Source organism: Schistocerca gregaria, chromosome 5 (assembly GCF_023897955.1).
Source record: "Schistocerca gregaria isolate iqSchGreg1 chromosome 5, iqSchGreg1.2, whole genome shotgun sequence".
NCBI classification, from domain to species: domain Eukaryota; kingdom Metazoa; phylum Arthropoda; class Insecta; order Orthoptera; family Acrididae; genus Schistocerca; species Schistocerca gregaria.
Genome location: NC_064924.1, coordinates 573818403 through 573828774, shown reverse-complemented (window position 1 = coordinate 573828774; position 10372 = coordinate 573818403). Strand labels below are relative to the sequence as shown.

The 10372-nt window shown below is 43.6% G+C and overlaps 1 non-coding gene across 1 annotated transcript; it reads right to left on the bottom strand.

The window, feature by feature from the left end:
• Window positions 1–914: 914 nt before the first annotated feature.
• Window positions 915–989, bottom strand: Trnas-cga (transfer RNA serine (anticodon CGA)). Its single transcript has one exon. It is a non-coding gene; the product is annotated as a tRNA-Ser (tRNA).
• Between the last annotated feature and the right edge of the window lie 9383 nt (window positions 990–10372).

The following is a 10372-nucleotide window of genomic DNA, read 5'->3' as shown; positions in this document are numbered from 1 at the left end:
TGAAACTACAGCGGATGCGTTCGACGTCTGTGTCAGACACTCAGGGTCGGCCCGGAGATCTGCCTTTACACGAACAACCTGTTTCTCGGAAATGTTCAAGCCATCATGTAATGCTCTGTGCTGTAGAAGGATCCACACCATGCTTAGTACGAAAGTCATACTGAACAGTTATTACTGACCCACACTATGCAGAACGTATAACGCAAAAATCTTTCTGTTTTCTTGACACTATTGTTACTAGAACTGAAATGGACGCAGACTGCTATTACCTAGTGGGAACCAAGTAAAACTCGAGAGTTTGCTCCATCCAACAGTACACTTTTCACACACATGACTCAAATAACATAATAGTTATGATTTTTTAAATCGACTGATTCTTTTTGATACAGTATATTTTTGAAAATTGTAATGTGCACCAAAATAAGAAAAAAATGTCCAGTAAACATGTGCTCTAAAATACACATCTTAAGAGCTATGAGCACGTGCAAATTTTCCCTACTTGGAAACACAACTCTTCTAATGAACAAATGCTCATAACTTATAAACTGTATCAAAACGTTGTTATACTTGCCTAGTGAGGTAGATATTAACGATATGTCGTCTCAAAATCTTAGTCACTCATCAGGCGGGGACCAACATCCATTCTAATTTTCAACTCATGGAAATACCTCTGCATGGATTTTGCATGGATTTGGCCTTTCACAACTGAGATTCTCTGTATGTGACATGTATAGGATCGAAAGAGGACTTCTCTGGGCATATACGAAGGTCATTAATTATGTTGCTAATACAAAGCACAAGATCTGATCTCTAACAAAATTACACTGTAGATGGAGAACTCTCATGGATGTGGAGTCAGTCAAGATCCACAGTAACAACAAGCAAATTGAAGCTTCCTGGCAGATTAAAGCTGTGTGCTGGACCGAGACTCGAACTCGGGACCTTTGCCTTTCGCGGGCAAGTGCTCTACCAACTGAGCCACCCAAGCACGACTCATGCCGCATTCTCATAGCTTCACTTCCGCCAGTACCTCGTCTCCTATTTTCCAAACTTCACAGAAGCTCTCCTGCGAATCTTGCAGAACTAGCACTCCCGGAAGAAAGGATATTGCGGAGACATGGCTCAGCCACAGCCTGGGGAATGTTTCCAGAACGAGATTTTCACTCTGCAGCGGAGTGTGCGCTGTTATGAAACTTCCTGGCTGGTTAAAAGTGTGTGCCGGACTGAGACTCGAACTTGGGACCTTTGCCTTTCGCACGAAGGTGCTCTACCAACTGAACTACCCAAGCACGACTCACGCCCCGTCCTCACATCTTTACTTCCGCCAGTACCTCGTCTCCTACTTTCCAAACTTCAAAAGACAAAGGTCCCGAGTTCGAATTTCGCTCTGGCACACAGTTTTAATCTGCCAGGAAGTTTCAGATCAGCGCAGAGTGAAAATCTCTTTCTGGAAACAAGCAAATTATAGACAATCTGTATTAACATTAATATACCTATCTCTTTACTGCAGAGTTATATTCCTGCAGCACCTAATTAGTTAAAGTAAAAAGAAAGAAGCTAATTTTTAAGAAAAAGATTCTGAATCCACAATTACACTAAATACTTGCTGTAACTTGATACTAACTTGATTACACTTGAATTTATCAAACAAAATAGTTACTTACATCTGTAAAAACTGGGTCTTGCTTGCAATGCATTACTGTTTAACCTATAACTTTGCAACACACATTCGTACTGCCAAGTAACCAAGAGAACTTTTTAATTATTGAATCTAGATCTTCAAGTCAGATAAACAGTGGCACTTATAAGTACAGTTTTCTTTTGAATTAGTATAAATTCCCTATTTGTTGCTTTACTTGAGATGGGAGCTTGTTGAATACCATACCTTGGCAGCAGAATCCATTACTCTTCTCAGAATACGGGGTATAAATGAAAAATGCACATTAAAATGATTTTGATTGTTCTGAGTTATGTTAAGTATGTCAGAGTTCAGCTGAAACTTGTTTTTGTTGTCAGTAAGAACAACTATTGAGGAGGATAGGAGTTGGAGAGTAAGCATTCCAAGAACCTTAAAAAGCACTCTGCACAATGTGTGGTTATCTGCTTTACACACTTCTGGTGAATAGAGACTGTTTACTTAAATTTACCACAGAGTGAAAATATGCCAAACCAAAGTCCAATTACCGCTCTCACAAAGCAAAAAATCACCATTTACATGGATAGCAATGTATACCTGAAACACTTTATACACATATTAATCAAGCTTGCCACCACTGTGTTTGTTTGAATATTATTGTATGTTAGTTATAGATGCACCGCTGTCTAGGAACAGTAAGGCAAACAGCCTTTTTTTTAACGGGATCTGCAGTAGGCTATATTTTCTGTATGGAGGCGCATCTTTTTCTGGTAAAGTGACATGAGGGAGTACATTTCATATGAAAATATTTTCACTTTCTGACCTGGTGCCGAAAATTTGAAAAGAATTGTAAAATCAGCACTTAATTTAGCACAGAAAAACAGCATTTACACAAGACTTATACACTCCTGGAAATTGAAATAAGAACACGATGAATTCATTGTCCCAGGAAGGGGAAACTTTATTGACACATTCCTGGGGTCAGATACATCACATGATAACACTGACAGAACCACAGGCACATAGACACAGGCAACAGAGCATGCACAATGTCGGCACTAGTACAGTGTATATCCACCTTTCGCAGCAATGCAGGCTGCTATTCTCCCATGGAGACGATCGTAGAGATGCTGGATGTAGTCCTGTGGAACGGCTTGCCATGCCATTTCCACCTGGCGCCTCAGTTGGACCAGCGTTCGTGCTGGACGTGCAGACCGCGTGAGACGACGCTTCATCCAGTCCCAAACATGCTCAATGGGGGACAGATCCAGAGATCTTGCTGGCCAGGGTAGTTGACTTACACCTTCTAGAGCACGTTGGGTGGCACGGGATACATGCGAATGTGCATTGTCTTGTTGGAACAGTAAGTTCCCTTGCCGGTCTAGGAATGGTAGAACGATGGGTTCGATGACGGTTTGGATGTACCGTGCAGTATTCAGTGTCCCCTCGACGACCACCAGAGGTGTACGGCCAGTGTAGGAGATCGCTCCCCACACCATGATGCCGGGTGTTGGCCCTGTGTGCCTCGGTCGCATGCAGTCCTGATTGTGGCGCTCACCTGCACGGCGCCAAACACGCATACGACCATCATTGGCACCAAGGCAGAAGCGACTCTCATCGCTGAAGACGACACGTCTCCATTCGTCCCTCCATTCACGCCTGTCGCGACACCACTGGAGGCGGGCTGCACGATGTTGGGGCGTGAACGGAAGACGGCCTAACGGTGTGTGGGACCGTACCCCAACTTCATGGAGACGGTAGCGAATGGTCCTCGCCGATACCCCAGGAGCAACAGTGTCCCTAATTTGCTGGGAAGTGGCGGTGCGGTCCCCTACGGCACTGCGTAGGATCCTACGGTCTTGGCGTGCATCCGTGCGTCGCTGCGGTCCGGTCCCAGCTAGACGGGCACGTGCACCTTCCGCCGACCACTGGCGACAACATCGATGTACTGTGGAGGCCACACGCCCCACGTGTTGCGCAATTCGGCGGTACGTCCACCCGGCCTCCCGCATGCCTACTATACGCCCTCGCTGAAAGTCCGTCAACTGCACATACGGTTCACGTCCACGCTGTCGCGGCATGCTACCAGTGTTAAAGACTGCGATGGAGCTCCGTATGCCACAGCAAACTGGCTGACACTAACGGCGGCGGTGCACAAATGCTGCGCAGCTAGCGCCATTCGACGGCCAACACCGCGGTTCCTGGTTTGTCCGCTGTGCCGTGCGTGTGATCATTGCTTGTACAGCTCTCTCGCAGCGTCCGGAGCAAGTATGGTGGGTCTGACACACCGGTGTCAATGTGTTCTTTTTTCCATTTCCAGGAGTGTATCTCTGTACTGTGGAAAATTTATTACTTTATAACTTAAAACAGATCTTTTACAATCAACTATATTTAACCCAAATTTTGCTGCTGTGGAAACTGTATGAGTGGGAAGAAGAAAAAATTGTTCATCTTTTACAATCAACTTTGTTTAACGCAAATTTTGCTGCGATGGAAATCCTGTATGAGTAAGAAGAAGAAAAAATTGTTGATTCATTTTAAAAATTAAGTAAACGCAGTTTTTAGAAATTGATATTCTGAATTACACACTGAAACAAATGTAAGGCATTAGTTTCTCATTTGTCAGCAACAGCGTTTAAGAAAAATACAGAGCAGGTCTGCAAAAAATGGTTCAAATGGCTCTGAGTACTAAGGGACTTAACATCTGAGCTCATCAGTTCCGTAGAACTTAGAACTACTTAAACCTAACTAACCTAAGGACATCACACACATCCATGCCCGAGGCAGGATTTTAACCTGCGACAGTAGCGCTCGCGCGGTTCTAGATTGAAGCGCCTAGAACCGCTCGGCCACAACGGCCGGCAGCAGGTCTACAGAATAGGATTCAAATTCATTAATTTATATCACACAAACAAACAATAAAAGTACATTTGAGCTGTTGGTGACTTGACTTCTGGAGCTGTACGTGCCACCACATGTGTATGTAATTGCATTTTTAAAACAGTGCCAAAATCACCGATTATTAATCAAAACTATTTTTGTATGGACACTTCTAATCAGAGCAGGGCGCAGCTTCTTGCTGTGGAGTCTCACTTTACCATGTAGCTTTATTTTAAAATACTGGATGAGTACAGCTTTTTTTCAGTTAATGAATGTGATTAGCAAAAGAATTGTGCTCCCTGCCGCCTTTGGATAAGCAGCTGCAGCAGCAAGTCGTATAACCCTAGCTTACTTATTTGTTAGATAGTTACTTAATTTCTTTGCGTGTTTTTGGGTACTTGCATTGTTTAATTCATATATTTAGGGCGTATTATAGTATTTAACAGTTGTAGCATCGCGCTTTAGTGTTTACTTGGTAGATTCTTATTTAAATTGCGTGTGAGGTTCGTATAGGAGGTGCAATTTCGAGTTTTAGTTACTGTAATCGTAAATTCAGCAGATTGTAGCGCAGTCGTTAGGCGTTTGTACAGGTTAGTTGATACATTCTTTGCGTGTTTCGCTTGCATTATCTAGGCACGGACTCGTGTTTCAGTAACTGTTGTTCAACATCGATTAGAATGGACAGGAACTGCGATTGCTGTGTTCGGATGAGGGCTGACTTGGCATCCCTTCGCTCACAGCTGCAATCGGCGCTGACTTCGGTCGCGCAGCTTCAGGCTGTTGCCAATGGGCACCACTGTGGGGAGCCGGACTTGGGTATCACGGGGATGTCAACCTCGTCCCGTCTGTCCCCAGATCGGTCTGCCGCTGTGGTTGCCCCGGTTTCTGCCCGCAGTGGGGCTGAGCCCTCGCCTGTAGTTGATTGGGAGGTCGTTCCAAGGCGTGGCAGGCAGCGAAAGGCGTCCCCGGAGGCTGATCAGAAAGCCTCCCCGGTGCGTCTGACAAACCGGTTTCAGGCACTGTCTCTGGCTGAGCCAGATGCAGCTGCCTGCCCTGTTTCAGAGGATCATTCTGAGCCTTCAAGGTCCGGGCAATCGCAGAGGGTGGGCTTATTGGTAGTTGGGAGCTCCAATGTTAGGCGCGTAATGGGGCCCCTTAGGGATACGTCGGCTAAGGAGGGGAAGAAATCCAGTGTGCATGCCGTGTGCATTCCGGGAGGAGTCATTCCTGATGTGGAAAGGGTCCTTCCGGATGCCATGAAGAGCACAGGGTTCAGCCAGCTGCAGGTGGTGGCACATGTCGGCACTAATGACGTGTGTCGCTTTGGATCTGAGGAAATTCTCTCTGGATTCCAGCGGCTATCTGATTTCGTGAAGGCTGCCGGTCTTGCTTACGAGATGAAGGCAGAGCTCACCATCTGCAGCATCGTTGACAGAACCGACTGCGGACCTTTGGTGCAGAGCCGGGTGGAGGGTCTGAATCAGAGGCTCAGACGGTTTTGCGACTGTGTTGGCTGCAGGTTCCTTGACTTGCGCCATAGGGTGGTGGGGTTTCGGGTTCCGCTGAATAGGTCAGGAGTTCACTACACTCAGCTGGCGGCTACACGGGTAGCGGAGGCTGAGTGGCTTGGACCTGGCGGTTTTTTAGGTTAGAAGGCCTCGGGAAAGTACGGGGTGGGCTGCAATGTCAAAGGGTGCATGGCAATTACAGGACGTGCTTGGATCAAGGAACAGTCGGAATTATAGTTGTAAATTGTTGTAGTTGCGCTGGAAAAGTCCCTGAGCTTCAAGCGCTAATAGAAAGCACAGAAGCTGATATCGTTATAGGTACATAAACCTGGCTAAAGCCTGAAATAAGTTCTGCAGAAATTTTTACGAAGTCTCAGACGGTGTTCAGGAAAGATAGATTAGGCAGAATTGGTGGTGGAGTGTTTGTGTCTGTCAGTAGTGGTTTTGAAAACGTCTTCCGAGATTGTCCTAAATGCTTTCTCCGAAAATTATTTCAAGCAGTTAGTCCACGAACCCACGCGAATTGTAAATGGTTGCGAAAACATACTTGATCTCTTAGCCACAAACAATCCAGAGCTGATAGAGAGCATCATGACCGACACAGGGATTAGTGATCACAAGGTCGTTGTAGCTAGGCTCAATACCATTTCTTCCAAATCCATCAGAAACAAACGCAAAATAATTTTATTTAAAAAGCGGATAAAGTGTTACTAGAAGCGTTCCTAAAAGACAATTTCTATTCCTTCCGAACTGACTATGTGAATGTAGACGAGATGTGGCTCAAATTCAAAGATATAGCAGTAAAAGCAATTGAGATATTTATACCTCATAAATTGGTAAGAGATGGAACGGATCCCCCGTGGTACACAAAAAAGGTCCGAACGCTGTTGCAGAGGCAACGGAAAAAGCATGCGAAGTTCAGAAGAACGCGAATTCCCGAAGATGGGCTAAAATTTACAGACGCGCGAAATTTGGCACGTAATTCGATGCGAGATGCCTTTAATAGGTTCCACAACGAAACATTGTCTAAAAATTTGGTAGAAAATCCGAAGAAATTCTGGTCGTATGTAAAGTACACAAGCGGCAAGACGCAGTCAATACCTTCGCTGCCGAGTGCCGATTGTACTGTTACCGACGACTGTGCCGCTAAAGCGGAGTTATTGAACGCAGTTTTCCGTAATTCCTTCACCAGGGAAGACGAATGGAATATTCCAGAATTTGAAACACCAACATCTGCTAGCATGAGTCTCTTAGAAGTAGATACCTTAGGGGTTGCGAAGCAACTCAAATCGCTTGATACGGGCAAGTCTTCAGGTCCAGATTGTATACCGATTAGGTTCCTTTCAGATTACGCTGATACTATAGCTCCCTATTTAGCACTCATATACAACCGCTTGCTCACCGATAGATCTGTACCTACAGATTGGAAAATTGCGCAGGTCGCACCAGTGTTCAAGAAGGGTAGTAGGAGTAATCCATTTAACTACAGACCTATATCATTGACGTCGGTTTGCAGTAGGGTTTTGGAGCATATACTGTATTCAAACATTTTGAATCACCTCGAAGGGGACGATCTATTGACACGTAATCAGCATGGATTCAGAAAACATCGCTCTTGTGCAACGCAGCTAGCTCTTTATTCGCACGAAGTAATGGCAGCTATCGGCAGGGGATCTCAAGTTGATTCCGTATTTCTAGATTTCCGGAAAGCTTTTGACACCGTTCCTCACAAGCGACTTCTAATCAAGCTGCGGAGCTATGGGGTATCGTCTCAGTTGTGCGACTGGATTCGTGATTTCCTGTCAGGAAGGTCGCAGTTCGTAGTAATAGACGGCAAATCGTCGAGTAAAACTGAAGTGATATCAGGTGTTCCCCAGGGAAGCGTCCTGGGACCTCTGCTGTTCCTGATCTATATAAATGACCTGGGTGACAATCTGAGCAGTTCTCTTAGATTGTTGGCAGATGATGCTGTAATTTACCGTCTAGTAAGGTCATCCGAAGACCAGTATCATTTGCAAAGCGATTTAGAAAAGATTGCTGTATGGTGTGTCAGGTGGCAGTTGACGCTAAATAACGAAAAGTGTGAGATGATCCACATGAGTTCCAAAAGAAATCCTTTGGAATTCGATTACTCGATAAATAGTACAATTCTCAAGGCTGTCAATTCAAGTAAGTACCTGGGTGTTAAAATTACGAACAACTTCAGTTGGAAGGACCACATAGATAATATTATCGGGAAGGCGAGCCAAAGGTTGCGTTTCATTGGCAGGACACTTAGAAGATGCAACAAGTCCACTAAAGAGACAGCTTACACTACACTCGTTCGTCCTCTGTTAGAATATTGCTGCGCGGTGTGGGATCCTTACCAGGTGGGATTGACGGAGGACATCGAAAGGGTGCAAAAAAGGGCAGCTCGTTTTGTATTATCACGTTATAGGGGAGAGAGTGTGGCAGATATGATACACGAGTTGGGATGGAAGTCATTACAACATAGACGTTTTTCGTCGCGGCGAGACCTTTTTACGAAATTTCAGTCACCAACTTTCTCTTCCGAATGCGAAAATATTTTTTTGAGTCCAACTTACCTAGGTAGGAATGATCATCAAAATAAAATAAGAGAAATCAGAGCTCGAACAGAAAGGTTTAGGTGTTCGTTTTTCCCGCTCGCTGTTCGGGAGTGGAATAGTAGAGAGATAGTATGATTGTGGTTCGATGAACCCTCTGCCAAACACTTCAATATGAATTGCAGAGTAGTCATGTAGATGTAGATGTAGATGAGGGGGGGGGGGAGTATTTGGACGATCTTTATTCAGCTGAAGTGAATCATTCCTTATGTGCTGCAAAGCTAGGTAACTAATCTCTTAAAAGGATTTTTCACATTAAAAATTGACATTTGTCTAATACTTCCTGGGAGATTTTTCACAGATGAACATGACCACTGCCTATAATTAAAAAAAACCTTTGTTTCTTCTGTTCAAGATAACGATACTAGAAATTTTATAACACCGTGCAATTTGCCAAATGTGGCAGTCAAGTTCTTTTTCCAGTTCTCTAGCTAAAGAAAAAGTCTAAGAAACTGGATGATGTATGTAATCATAGTCGTTACTTACTACAATGGCAAAGCTATACTAGTAAATGTAACACTTTGAATGTGTACCAAAAATTCCTTGGAAGCAACTTGACACTGTAGGATTGATATTCTGCTGCTCCACGACTTGTCATAGCACTAAAAAACACTTCCAGTAGTATGAAAGTCCTTCCTGGTGCATATTTGCTTCTGACAGCGTCATACACAAAAAAAAGAATGTAAACTGTAGATAGTAAGTAGAAAATCTGTTCTTGTTGAGGGAACCAGTTACATTCCCTCAAGAGATTCTTTTAACGGAAACTGGCAATCTTTTACTTGATTTACATATCTGCACCACTAAGTGCCAAACTCATAAAATATTAACGCTTCTGTTGCCTAAAAACCGAACCTTATGGTTAGAAATGGATTTCATTTCTTATGAAAGCATAACAAAACATTCCACACATTTTTTGAGGAATCGTCAGAGAAGTAATGTTGCCTGCCAGACTGATACTTTGTGTTCCGCTCTTGTGGAAATTGTGCTCTGAAAGAGTCACAGTGCAAGTATTCCCCGAAGAACTGTAAATTTGTTGCTTGTAAACAGAACTGCCAGTACTTTTCACCTCGCCACATGTAAAAACGATAATCATTGCATAAATATTAGGATTAACTGCACTACTACATATGTAGTAGCAATTGTTTTCTTGTTACAATCAATGCTTTATTCCAATGCGTAAAAGAGAAACTCGGCGTCATGAGCCGAGTCACTTGACTTAGATGTCGGGTTTCAGTGTAATGACGTCTCATGCAGTGTTTGTCATCTGTGGTCTATGTCTCAAAGTGTGAACTTTATTTCGGTGTCTTAATTACCTATCAAATTTCCTATGTTCATTTATTAAAAGAGGAGAGCTGATATGGAGTCTTCCTAAAAGAGGAGAGCTGATATGGCGTCTTCCTTCTTCTTCATCGAGACTCTTTGCCAGAAGATTGTGTCACTCTTGTATCATTAATTCCATTGTGATATAATATATTAAGTAATTTATGACTTTAGGTTGGTAATTCCTGCAAAATGAAATATTTTGTGTATTTTTTGGCCTTTTAATTGATTGGTCGTGTTGAATTTGGAGACGTAATGATCATGCCTCATATGCGTACAATCGTTTTCGCATTTCATCATTTGTAATTCGACATTCTGCTCCATATTTCTAAACGGGTGTCCTGTATTATGTATGTGTGTGAAAGCGGAATAGAATTTCAGAGTACTCCAACGACTAAATAAAG